The 14,592-nt window shown below is 43.8% G+C and overlaps 1 long non-coding RNA gene across 2 annotated transcripts in view; it reads left to right on the top strand.

Moving 5' to 3' along the window:
* Positions 1 to 14,592, top strand: part of LOC138370646 (uncharacterized) — a 39,476-nt gene that overhangs the window by 20,147 nt on the left and 4,737 nt on the right. The window contains exon 4 of one of the 2 annotated variants that reach the window (XR_011230189.1): positions 11,472 to 11,792. The exons of the other annotated variant lie outside the window; for it this stretch is intronic. This is a non-coding gene — a long non-coding RNA (uncharacterized lncRNA). Of the gene's footprint in view, positions 1 to 11,471; positions 11,793 to 14,592 lie in introns of those variants that run through there. 2 annotated transcript variants of the gene reach the window in all.

The following is a 14,592-nucleotide window of genomic DNA, read 5'->3' on the forward strand; positions in this document are numbered from 1 at the left end:
TTACTTTTTCGGTCATATTTAATAAAATATATATATATATATATATATATATATATATATATATATATATATATATATATATATATATATATATATAATCAGCCAAGACATTAATTGTATTCTGGGTATAACTGGGTGTTGTGGACGCTGGTACAGTGTAGCTGGGTACTGCGGACGCTGATAAAGTGATGGCATGCATCACAACTGGTAAAGTTCCCCCTGGAAACCAGTTATGTGACATTTTCTGTCACAGGAAATTGTAGCCGCGCAGGTGCCAGTCCCGGAGGAAAGCCGCCCCACCCCAGCGGATGCTACGAAATTCTTGTACTTGATTAAAAACGAAGGTGATTAACGGTCCGGTTAAGCCGGGATTAATATATAGAGAAATACATATATTTTAAATTATTGCTTGAATCCCGTTTCCTTCAGTATAGGTTTCGTATATTGATATAATTTCCAAATAACAGAACGGAAGAGGTGCCTCTAAGGAGTCTAAGCCAACGAATAGATGGCTTAGATGAACCATGTTCAATAGATGAACAACCTCCCCCTACTCGTTTTCTCCTATTTTCCTTTTCGTTTCGTGGCGGCATGTTTTCTTCTTGGTTCTATGGTTGATCGGTACGCTTCTGCAGCCAGTGTTTCTTGCATCCTTATTTGTCTTGTGGTTGATATTGGAGGCGATGGAGCTTGGTGTAGTCGTATTTGTGTGCTATCCCGCCCCCACCAACCATTGCCGCAGTCAGGGGCAGAATTAAGCATGTTGGTCTGACCGTGACCATGTGTACTCTGTTGGGCTGGTGGCTTGGTCCATTCCTGCCGTTTTGCTTCGGTCGTTCCAGGAGAGTTTTGTAGGTTTTTTATGCGTTCTTGATGTCCTGTGAACGATCGCTCGACTGTGCTTAAGATGTGAACTCCAGTGAGTATTTTTTTCAGTCTTCAGTTTCATTGTTTGCGGTCCTCGTTCCTCGAGCATTCGTTCCAAATTTGGACGGTGTTGCAAACGGTAGTCGTTTGGGCCCCGGCTTTAGTGTTACTTTGGTGTTACCAAACTAACACCAAATTATTATTGTTGTTGATCCTGTCGTTTGATTGCTGTTGAGCAGTACCCGTCCAGGCATTAAATTGTTGTTGTTGATTGGTGTTCTGGGTAGTTGTGGCGGGTACAGGTAGGCTTGGGAACTGAGTTTTGCGAATGTCGAAGGAAGTAACAGCTGGTTGATTTCTGGCTCTGGCTTGTTTGGGCTTGTCCCCCATGATATTCTTAATTTCGTCCTTTCTTCTGGGACAGTGATGACACCCTCATATTCATTTGACATTTCCATGTCAAGTGGAAATATTCATTTCCATTTGACATGCATTCATTTGACACCCCCCCCCCCCCGCCCCCTCATATTTATTGAGACATTTCCGAATATTCGTAGAGCTGTGGAGTAGAGGGGGAGCAGTTCTTGAAATTGTGGTTGCCCGAGCATGTGCTGCTTGAAGTGTTTCTCCGTGGAGAAACACTTCAAGCAGCACTGGATTAGTGAAGAAGTGACTTATTTATACCCCTTTTCTCAGCTTCCTTGGCATGCTCAGGTGTTGCCTGGGAGAGCTTCAATGTCGGGTGTTGGATGTCTTCTATCTTGATCACACAGGAGGAGACTGCGATCAGAGGTGTGTTTATCTATCTGCTGGATGATGTCTTCGGCTTGTGGAGCTGCCCAGCAGTTCTGTCTTAGAGGAAAACCGTCCTCTCAGCTGGGAAAGTGCTATGGTGGAACTGGTGAGATGTTCGCCTCTTGCAGCCGGTTGAATGGTTTGGTAAGGTCTCGCTGGCTAGGATTGCAGTCGCTACATCTTTGATAATAAAGATGACCGGACCCACCGTCGTTGTTCTCTAGAGATGATGAGATCTCCCATACAGGGCGTTTGTAAGCTCCGCGGAGCCAGACCTTCACCTTGAGAGCTGGTGGTGGCAGCAGCAGCAGCGTGTTCATGCGGTACCGACCAAACACTACCTCGCTGACTCAACTCCCAGCGCTTCAACAGCTTGCTCCTGCCTGGGCGAGAAGTTCGTGTTAGGTGAACAAATCCACAAGGGCCGTGACGAGGATTCGAACCTGCGTCCGGGAGCATCCCAGACACTGTTCATTTGATGCATCACGTTATTGTGATCTCTGTGTGTGTTCGTGTTAGGTGAGGTGCGAGTGATGGATGTGGGACGAGTGTTGGGTGAGGCGCGGGTGTTGGGTGAGACTTAGGTGTTGGGTGAGGCGCTGGTGTTGGAAGAAACAAAGGTGCCAACGTATCGGGCTTGTACCAGTTAACTATTAAGTAACACGTCAACTCCTTACCATTATATAATATAAAGTCACTGGCCGCTCCCATTTTCGTGTCTCCAGAACCTGCTCACAATAGGCACTTTTTTTTTCCTTACCCCAGATTGAGTGCCTGGAGGGGTCGCGGTGTCGAGCTCTCAGTAGTAAGAGTCACGCGTCAGTGTGAAACTGCATAGTTGTGCCTGAGGGTGAAACTGGCCAGTCATGAACCCAGAGATTTGTCTTGCCCGACATCATTAAATAACACAACCCGCTGACTGACGCAACTTAACGTTCCTGTCATATACAAGTTAATCGCTGTGAAACAAAAAATACAGAATAGAAGACAAGTTTCTGGAAAATGCCAAGGCCTCACTCGAGGGCATGACTGCTATTGTGAAAAAGGCTGAGACATCAATATTTTACAATGCACAAGAAGTTGCATAAAAAATGGGTGTTTATAAGGCCATTTTTTTAGCGGTTTCGCCACTTTTTGGTGAGATTCGTATATCTGCGAGAGTTGTGGGAGGCGGCCGGCACTCGCGGCCAGGTCCAGCCACACGAGGGAAGCTAATATGGTGAGATTCATCTGTTTCAGACAAGATGGTTATGAATATAGCGAGGACACTGGAGTAGAGGGGGGGGGTCATTGTGGAGTAGAGGGGGGGGTCATTGTGGAGTAGAGGGGGGGGTCATTGTGGAGTAGAGGGGGGGTCATTGTGGAGTAGAGGGGGGGGGGTCATTGTGGAGTAGAGGGAGACACTGTGGAGTAGAGGGGGACACTGTCCCCCTCTACTAACCGGCGTCCACTGACCAGCTGCATGTGTTGACGAGGCAGCTGGCGTCCACTGACCAGCTGCAAGTGTTGCCAGAGGCAGCTGGCGCCGTCTCGTCGTCACTTGCACAAAACATCGGTCGCGTGGAAACATTTAGGTCGCGTGATTAATGGAAATAAAAAGCAGAAGTGGACAGACCAGCTCTGACGACTTTAGATCTTATTGTTATGTGAAGTTGTTCTTTGTTAACAGCTCCGCAGCTGCCGAGGGCTTGAACAAGAACAGTTATGTGTGGAATCAACAAGAACAGTTAAGTATAGACTGAACAAGAGCAATTATGTATGGATTGAATGAGAACAGTTATGAATTGAGTAAGGATACACCCTTAAGGTCTTACATGACTTAAATCTGAACTTTTGCAGAAGAGACAAGAACTCTTAAGGAAGCAGGAATGGCATGATGATAATTGTTTATATATATATATATATATATATATATATATATATATATATATATATATATATATATATACATATATATATATATATATATATATATATATATATATATATATATATATATATATATATATATATATATATAATGTTGATGCATATGTAACATTAACAATTGTGTAACTAGCTTCAAAATTTGATTTGAATTTTTGACATTTTTTTGAATTTGAAAAGATTGTCACTTGTTTAATATGGGGTGCATAATAAAGAAATAAATTGAATTGAATCGTTCGTGGTCTAGTGTGGAGTAATGGAGGTGAAAGTATGAGTGGGGGGGGGGGCACCAGCGGCCTTCCCCCCTGCGCTCCCCCGACCCACTTGTATAGTGAGGGTGTCTCGCCCGGTCATAGCGGACGTGTAGCGACCTTGCGGCACCCAGTGTTGGCGGGAACCCGGCCCGGGGATCATCCTCCATCCGACTTTAGGAATCCTTCGTCCACACACAAGGCCAGGAGAAGGATCGTTTCTGGGACCAGGGAACCTGAGGGCCAGGAGAAGGATCGTTTCTGGGACCAGGGAACCTGAGGGCCAGGAGAAGGATCGCTTCTGGGACCTGGGAACCTGAGGGCCAGGAGATGGATCGCTTCTGGGACCTGGGAACCTGAGGGCTAGGAGAAGGATCGCTTCTGGGACCTGGGAACCTGAGGGCTAGGAGAAGGATCGCTTCTGGGACCTGGGAACCTGAGGGCTAGGAGAAGGATAGCTTCTGGGACCAGGGAACCTGAGGGCCAGGAGAAGGATCGCTTCTGGGACCAGGGAACCTGAGGCTAATTCCTCTGGCACTTGGTTCGCACCATTGACCTCTTCACACACCGCGTATGTCTTAAATTATTGCGATTTTATTCTAAAAATGTACCTGCAGAACTGCTATATTCTCGCCGTAAAGAGAAGATCGCGCTCGCTGCTGATATTTGCCTGGAAGGAGGAATCTTGCTTAGAAGCTGCGTGATGTATAAATTTACAATTAGCGCTCATTGGCCAAGTGTGAGGTATATAATGAGGATCTCAAGCGTTGTCGGGGGTGTTAGGGAGATTAAGGCGGGGAGGGGGGGGGGGTTGTTACCTTGTGCAGGTAGCTGTTTGTGTGTGTGTAGGTGTTTGTCTGACCTTGCTTGTATGTGGTTGATATTTATGAACGGACCTGAGGCTCATCGAAGGTGTGTGCGTGCGCGCGTCGATCTATAACAACACACACTCGTGAGCGGGTATGTTCAAACACGCGCGGGACCCCCTTCCCCCCCAACCCCCCCTCCATACACGCATGAATGCACGCACACACGCACACCCCAAGGACTCCACACCCAGCGATGGAACACCCAATTAGACCTAACAGGATCTACTATCCGGACATAACCGCTAAACACCCGTCACAACTTTTTTGTGCCCGTCCGTTAACCCCCCCCCCCCCCCCCCCCCCCCGACACACACACACACACACACCTCAGGCCGGATATCTCAGGCATGAAACGCACATGCAGAGCCGAGCAGTGCATGAGGTACACAGCGTTAAGCAGCCCATAATGGGCGCAAGCACTGCACTTCATGCACTGCTTGGTGCGGCTTGCATGTGTACTTTATGTACTCCCTTAGTCATGTAGCACTGTGTGCTGCATGAAGTGTACAGGCAGCGATTCGGTGATCAAGTTAAACAAGAGAGATTGAAACACACACAAAGCGATAACGAAGTATGCGAAATGCTCAATAAAAACTTTCAAACAGTTTTAAAGGAGTACTCGGGCTACCATTGGGGCTAAGAGCTCAAACTGAACAAACCCCCATACAGAAAAAATCTCATCAGAATTATAGTGTCACCAGTAGAGGTAATCAAACTGTTGTAGACCTAGATGTAGACCTAGATGTAGACCAAGATGTGTTGAGAGTTGTAGACAGACACAAGATATCACCATAGTTACTAAAGGAGTTAGCATGAGAACTGTGTAAACCCCTTCCTATAGTATTCAAATTCTTCTTTGGAAAAGAAAGGGCTTCAAGACTAGTGACAAATGGCTAATGTGGAGCCAATTTACAAGCATTCCTAACAAGTCGCTAGAGACTGATTCGAAGTAGACCTGTAGAACACTTAAAACAGGAAAACTTTATTCACAAACACCAGCACGGAGTCTGTGACCGAAAATTTTGGTTAAAAAATCTCATTTGATTATTACAATACGATGCCCAAAATCAGACGAGAGAGAGAGAGAGAGAGAGAGAGAGGGATGAGTAGACTGCTTATTCCTCGATTCATACTGTCCCATGTACAATAGATTCCCACTCAAGCTAGAGAAACCTTTCGGTGCATCTGAACAACGTCCATCATACCACACCCCACATATCCCACGACACCCCGCCCTCCTCACCTCAGCCACCACATCCGGCCCTGCCCAACGACAAACCACCTCAATTATTAGCCACTAAGCCAACCGCACGCCATTAAGGAAATTATGGGCTATTCGTGCCTGTGCCACCTCTTGGGTGGCTTAATCTTCATCAGTCAGGAAGGAAAACTTTACATTATATTAAGGTAACAAGCAAAGTAAAAAATGCTGAACTGTTGAGTCATGCAGGTGAGGCAGATATTTTTTTATCACGTAGTGCCCAGGATGAGGGGATTACCAGGACTGACCTCGCTACTTCTCCCCGCTTCTTCCAGGCCCCCCTACACGTGCTGGCTACTGCAGGAGGACCTACAGATGCCACACTCCGAGAGGATAAAGGAAACAGTGTGTGTTTGTGTGTTACAGTATATGGGAAGGTAAAGGTCATAGACTTAGCACCAGCCCTAACGCCAAAGTGAACCAGGGAAGTTCCCTGAGGATCGGTTCTTGGGGCTATACTGCTCGTCGTATATGGAAAGTACCTAATCAGGGAAGTCATCCGTTTATATTATTGTTAATAAACGGTGTAAACTGATAAAGATATCGGGAGAAATGGAGACTAATCAGCTAGATGAGGAAGTGGATAGGTTTCCTGGGTGGTGGGAGATATGCTGCAGATGTAAGGTAATGAGAAGGTAACAAGACTTCTCGAGCAATGCGGGCCGCTTCAAGCAACAGCCTGTTGGACCAAACTCTCACAAGTCAAGTCTGGCCTCGGGTCGGGCTTGGGGAGTAGAAGAACTCCCAGAACCCCATCAACCAGGTATCAGGTATCAATAGGTAATGAGAGTGAGGCGAGGTCTGTAAACACATCAGCCCGTTCTCTGGAGTTGCCACTCCGTCAAAAAATCCATCATCCTAATCTACGCAGAAACGTAGATTAGGATGATGTAATCACCTAACCTCTTGAGTCCGTTACTTTTCACAGTTGGTTGCATTTGTTACTTTGGTCATCACAACGTGCAAAACTCGAACTCGATCTCACGCCCCACGGGATTTTCACACGGGATTGTGTGAAACTCCTGGCGGTAACAATCACGAAATCAAATCCTGGTCCAGCTTCAGGAAACCCTCGTGTCTTCAGTAGAATTTCAGGTTGCAATCCTTGTTCTTTGTTGTGGCCTGATTGTCTGGGGCATTTGGGTGGGAATACCCACCGCATGGGTTCGAATCCTCATCACGACTCCTACGGATTTTCTCAGTAAGACACGATAGTAATGAGTTTCCATGAGTTGAGCGTCGCTGAAATCTAAAAACCGCTCGTGTGGGGATGTATTAGTTGAAGTAGATAAGAGATGTAATGATCCAGTGCATCTGGAAGAACCAATTATCAGTGTTCTGCATGATTGTATGACTTCAATGTTAGATGAAGCGCCTTCCACATATACCGTTCCGTTGGACCTATTCATTCCCTGTGGGATGGTATGGCGTTGTCCTGCTTGTGACGATACCCTTTTGAGAAAGGTGTACCTCGAGCTCCTGAAACAAAGTGGATAAATTTGGGCATTATATAAAGTTGTTAGCATATAAGGAGTATAGGTCGTCCATGTCAGTGGCTCCTTCAAATCCATGTCGAGTCGCTTCACAGGTTGATTAGTTTTGATGAGCGTTCCTTCTGGTGGGCTGTAGAACTGGGGCTTCAATTCTGCGCAAGCAACGGCTTTAAGCCGTTGCTCCTCCAACTATCCAAACCTACCCCTCGCTGCTTACTGGAGGCCCCCCTACCCTTGGTGCTTGCTATAGGCTCTCTACCCTCACTGCTTACTGGAGGCCCCCTACCTTTGGTGCTTGCTATAGGCTCTCTACCCTCACTGCTTACTGGAGGCCCCCTATCCTTGGTGCTTGCAGTAGGCTCCTTACCCCCCGCTACTTGCAGTAAGCTCCCTACCCTCGCTGCTTGCCGGAGGCTCCCTATCCTCACCGCTTGCTGGAGGCTTGTCCCTCTCTGTTTGCTAGAGGCCCCGTCCCTCGATGCTTGCTGAAGGTCCCGACCCTTGTTGCTTGCTTGAGCACCGTCCCTCACTCGCTGTTTGCTGGAGGCCTTCAATGCCATTTACTTTTTCAATTGCCGCAAGAAACTGTTCCAAGTCGCGAGGAAAGGAATTATTTGTGGGGAAGCAGTGTGTTTGTGCTGAACGTGTCCTTGGAGTTATTTTTATGTGGCGGAGGTTTAATATGCTGATTCAAAAGGGGGTGGAAGGAGTTATGAGGCTTCATGAGCTAGGTGTAGTTGGGGGCAAAGTTATGAGGCTTCATGAGCTAGGTGTAGTTGGGGGCAAAGTTATGAGGCTTCGTGAGTTGGGTAATGTTGAGAGACAGGTTTATGGGACTTTTTAAGTAGTGTGAATAATATTGATATGATTGTTGATCAAGGCAAACATCAACATAACGCGCAAATACTTGTCAAACCCGCTTTAAAGCGAAGTGGTTCTTATAAATACTGATCAAAAGAAAAACAATAATATTACCTTAAAAAAATAACCATTTGGTGAGTGTGTGGTTTGGTCAAAAACTAACCATTTGGTGAGTGTGTGGTTTGGTCAAAAACTAACCATTGATCGCAAGACCTTGGTGTTAAAAATGCGCATTAGTTTATTAGGCTGGCACAGGTGAGTACGTCGCCTGCTCCTGGCCTCGACCTCTGTAAACTACGCCACTTCGGATGTTTTATTTAGTAGTTTTCGTGACGTAGTTTAGTTAAACTGCTTATTTCTTTTTGCGTCCAAATATCGAGGAAAGGATTATATTTGTATTTTTGTGCTGGTGATGATCGATTCGCAATAATGTTGATATAAATGATTGACTAGAAGTGCCTCCCCAACTGTTAGCTACAGTTCGCACGATATTCTGACGGAGTCACATAACTGTACATGTATTTTGTTCTATGTATTAACTGAAATTATGAGATCAAGCCTTGTTAGTCCGGCCTTGTCAACAATAGCCAATTAAAATGCTCGTTAATCCAGACAAGTCTCCTGTTTACGAATAAAATACCTTTTACAAAAAATTCACAACTGATGACGTTCAAACTTTTACCTAAACTTACCCGGGGCCACTGTTTAGTAGCCACGAGGTGGGCAGAAAGCCAGCGGCTTGTCAAATGTCCCCACATTTGTCATGATTTTATCGATCTGGATTTTGTTCCAGCAATGTTTTGACATTTTCGGCTAAGGTGGGTAGGCGGTTCCATAGGTTTATAATTCTTTGGGTGAAAAAACATCTACTGATTTCTATCCTGCATTGCGGCTTGTTGAGCTTGCAATCGGTGTTCCTTGTGTTACATCTCACCTTAAAACAAAATAATCTGGATCATATCTGTAAGTACATAAAAACCTGTCCCACACGTTCTGCAAATACAAATAATTCCCAACAGAAATTAAACACCGAACCTAACCAACATAAACTTTTATATTTATAAATAGAATATAACGTATTATAATATCAATTTATATTTGAGAGAAAGAAAACAATTTTGAATACAAAATGTTAAAATTTATTTATTTATTTATTTATTATATTATATTATTAAAATTGATGAATGCATGTTTAGGGTCGGCGAGCGCTTGGACGAGCCCAGTCTGAGGAAGGGGTTTTATTATTATTATTATTATTATTATTATTATTATTATTATTATTATTACATTAGGTACATCTGCATTCGTGCAGCTACCCTACTAGACTATATGAAGGGAAGTATAGTGTGTCTCAAAAAGCTAGCTACGGGGTGCTAAAAAAATCTACGGATACTCTACGTATGATAAGGTCTTGTGTTGCATTACATGCTAGATATACTTACACGTTCTCTATTTTAATGAACTCGTTTATTAGTGGCTGCTAAGGAGAAGGTAAGGTAATTATTAAAAGAATTGTTCAAGACTCAAGAATCAAGACTTTCATCTATTTCGTTAGCGTCTCATTTAGTATTAAGTGTTTAACCCTTAACACCTTTAAATACTGTAATTGATTAATAATTTTTTTAAGTTTTATCCAAAAGGCTTTGTATAATAGTGGCTTCATTAGTATGTGTTGCCTGTGTTCCCACAATTGTACATTACTCTTGCGTTCCTTGTACACACATTCTTCTGAATAAACATTATTATTATATATTATGTTTATAAAAATTATAACTGTCTTAATAGCCTGTTATTATGATTGATGCGGCCAGATGCTGCTGGTTTATTGTGCACCCCATACTCATGCTGTGAGCAGTAGTTTATTGTGCACCCCATACTCATGCTGTGAGCGGTAGTTTATTGTGCACCCCATACTCGTCATGTGAGCGGTAGTTTATTGTGCACCCCATACTCATGCTGTGAGCGGTAGTTTATTGTGCACCCCATACTCGTCATGTGAGCTTGTTTTATTGTGCACCCCATACTCATCCTGTGAGAGGTAGTTTATTGTGCACCCCATACTCATGCTGTGAGCGGTAGTTTATTGTGCACCCCATACTCATGCTATGAGCGATAGTTTATTGTTCACCCCATACTCATGTTGTGAGCATTAGTTTATTGTGCACCCCATACTCATGCTGTGAGCGGTAGTTTATTGTGCACCCCATACTCATGCTGTGAGCGGTAGTTTGTGCACCCCATACTCATGCTGTGAGCGGTAGTTTATTGTGCACCCCATACTCATCCTGTAAGCGGTAGTTTGTGTAAGCCATACCCTCGTGAGTTTGTTAAAAGCAGTTTTACAGTGGGCGCAGATTTGTGTTAGAATGGTGGTTATGTAATTAGGCTACAGTATTATAGCTAATGTTAGGGCGCGTGGTTAAGAGATAAATAAGAAATATGGAGCTGGAGGAGCTTACAGCGTGTCCGAACCACGGGATACTGCGCTACGATGTTAGGTAGTGATTGATGAAGATTAAGCCACCCAAAAGGTGGCACGGGCATGAATAGCACGTTCCTTGGTGTTTGCAATACTGGCACCAAGTTTCAGAATGAACCGAGGATACAAATCTTAGCCTACGATTAAAACTCTTGCCATGACAACCGTTAGCGTGAATAACATAATGTTGAAATTGTTCTAGTGTTCTCACAACCTGGGCACTTTTTGTTGAGGTTGTTCTCTAGCCATGAACACCGGCACCAGGATCAGCCTTGGACTTTACCCATTACATCCACTACTTTTTTTTTTTTTTTTTTTGCCCCTTGTTTCCAAGACTGACGCTCTACTTCCAGTCAGTTGGATCTTGTTACTCACAGTTACCGTTAACTTCCACGACCTTAAGCTCTATCATGAGGCACTCTACTATATCCCGGGTTTATCTTTTCACTAACAGTTCTGCAGACAAAGAGTCACAATAACGTGGCTGAAATATGTTGACTAGACCACACACTAGAAAGTGAAGGGACGACGGCGTTTCGATCCGTCCTGGATCATTCTCAAGTCTCACAATCTGCTCGAGAATGGTCCAGGACGGACCGAAACGTTATCGTCCCTTTATTTTCTAGTGTGTGGTCTGGTCAACACTAACAGTTCTTTTTCACTCTCCAGTCTAAAGTAGGTGGCTGTTAACATTCAGTACCCGGACACTGTCTCCCCGTGACCCGTGGGTGCTGTCGCCGGACACCGCCACGCTCTACTGACGTCTGCCTCCACCTCGTCTCTTCGCTCTCACTCACACTTGTCCAACCGGTTTCTGCAGTAATGATGCGGCTCACAATTACACATCTGCAAAACCACTTTCGTTTCCCCATAAGTCATGTTACGTATTACAAAGTTACTACCTGTGTTTTTGTAGAAGTTAGCCAGCGAAATCTATTTGGGTGTTCATGCTTGACTGTTTATACAGCTCGAGGACTAGATGAGCATTAATACATGTAATAATTCAAATCAGCCTTTGTATACTCCGTCAGGATATAGGTAGTCCGATTCCCCGTGTACCCTATTTTTTTTATATACCACCGCCCATCCTGTCTTGGGTCCGCACCGCAAGAAGACTTGTCCCTTAAATAAAAACTACCTCATCGGAAGACGTCCTTGAGGTTAATGCGAGAGTTGAAGGTGCTCGGCCGCTGACGTCCCTCCACCCACAACTGAGTAGATGCTGTGTCACCATCAGATGAACTTGTCACTTTTAGTTCCATTACCAGAGTACCTGGGTATCTGAGTACCTGTGTAACTCGGAATTCATGTATTTCCAGTGGGCAAAAACTCAACTCCTTCAAAATAGGTATTTGAGGGATGCAGATTATTGGGTTACACATCTAGCTACCTATAGATAAGTTACCAAAGATATTTAACCTCGCATGGATAAGTTACCAAAGACATCTAACCACCCATGGATAAGTTACCCAAGACATCTACCATGGACGGATTATCCACCATTAAGCCACTGTATCATTCTTTGCAGACGAGACTAGCATTTTCATGAGAATAGACAATATTGAGGACACGGCACACCTCCAATATCATGTTAATAATAATAATAATGAGAAAATCCATAGGAGCCGTGATGTGGGTTCGAACCTATGGAGTAGGTGTTCCCACGCACACTCTCTAGTGACTAGATTACAACATGGTATAAGGATTGCAACCTGGAGTTCTACTAATTTCCCGAGACTTCCACTGAAGCCAGAACAGGATTTTCAGTCTCCGCCAAGCACTCTGGCTGTCATCTAGGAATTTTTTTACCTCTACCTAGGAATGTTCTACCTGTTCTACCTAGAGGTATTTTGGAGGCAATGTATCCGACTGGAGGAGTGTTACTAGCGAAGTACATACCACAGGGTTCAGTTCTTGCACTAGTAATGTTCACCATCCACATGAAACATCTATTGTACCAGGATCGCAGAATTAAATGACCATGTTTTTTGTTGATGCTAAGCTACTAGGAATGATAGACGACCTAGATGATTGTCATGCCCTTCAAACTGATCTAGATAAAATAAGTGCTTGCAGTACCATGTGACAAATGGAATTCAGTGTGAATGAATGCCATGTTATAGAATGTGGAATTGAAGAAAATAGACCACACATAACTTACAAATTATGTGGAAAGGAATTAAAGAACTATAACACAGAACGAGATCTGGGGGTGGTATTGGATAGTAGACTGTCACCAGAGAAACACACAAAGAAAATTGTGCGAGGAGCGTATGCGACGCTTTCCAACTTCAGACTCGCTTTAACTACATGGATGGTGATATACTATAGAAACTGTTCATGACTTTTGTTAGACCAAAATTGAAATATGCAGCAGTTGTATGGTACCCATATCTCAAGAAGCACATCAATAAACTGGAAAAGTTGCAAAGGCATGCAACAAGATGGCTTCCAGAACTGAAAGACAAGTTACGAGGAGAGGCTAGAGGCGTTAAATATGCCAAAGCCAAAAAATAGAAGAAAAGAGGTAATATGCTCACCACCTGCAAAATAATAACGGGAATCGACCAGATGGACAGAGGAATTCCTGAAACCAGCAACTTCAAGAACGAAAGGACACGGATTAAAGCTAAAGAAACAAAGGTGCCAGAAAGATATTAGAAAGTTTTCTTTTGCAAACAAGAGTGGTAGATGATTGGAGCAAGTTAAGTGAGATGGTGGTGGAGGCTAAAACAGTCAGTACTGTAATTTAAAGCATTATAAGACAAAAAATACTGGGAAGATGGTGTAGCCCTTGGGGCTGAAATCCACCATGAAGACCCCCATCCATCCCCAGATCTTTAGTATCAGTTACTGATACAGATAATGGCTCCAAAGAGCCTCCACTTATGGGCTCACCATAGCCCATGCTACTTGGAACTTTTTGTTCTAAGTAGCTGAATCTTAAACAACAACAATGGGAAGACAGGACACCACGAGCATAGTTTTTATCCTGTAAGTACACTTGGGTAATTACACACACATTGTCATTGTGAGACCTCGGTCAGTGAAACACGCTGGCCCGAGCCACACATTGTCAATATATTGACCTTGGATGTCTAGACGATCGATCTTATGTATAAAAAGTGTGATATAAATACATATAAATACACCCATGAGAGGCTGCTCCTGTTTATACCCATATAAAAAGGAACTGCCTCATATGGGCCCATATGAGGCAGCTCCGATTTATATCGATTTTAACAGATGCCTCATATGGGCCAACAGGCCTTCTGTAGTTGTTATTATGTTCGTGTGATGATTGGTTGACCTGGTATACTTCATTACAACTATATAGAGTTAAGAAAACCATATGAACATCACTGGTATACATATCATGGAATTATGATGGAATTTTATGCAGTGATGATTACTGCATTCGCATAGTAACATTTGTGATGATAACCGCATTCACATACCATGGTAACCATGAAAAGATTGCAGGATTTTCTCATGTGTCAAGATAAACTCTATTACATCCACAGAGCTATTATATCCATATTAGCATCATTAGTGTACAACCTAGAAAATTATAATTGAAAACGGGTGACGATAACTGCATTACCCCGAGCATCAATGTATGACAAGCACTTTTTAAGGGTTGAGGAAGAAGTAAATAATTATCTAGGTATAGCATTGTCATTATGACTAGAACACTTCAAAAAGGAATTAGTACATACTTAAGATGCCAGAATGAGAACAGACGGCCATTAAGTTATACTCTAGTGCTGCCAAAATGCAGAGAGGGCTA

This window comes from Procambarus clarkii, chromosome 32, assembly GCF_040958095.1.
Source record: "Procambarus clarkii isolate CNS0578487 chromosome 32, FALCON_Pclarkii_2.0, whole genome shotgun sequence".
Classification (NCBI taxonomy): Eukaryota; Metazoa; Arthropoda; class Malacostraca; order Decapoda; family Cambaridae; genus Procambarus; species Procambarus clarkii.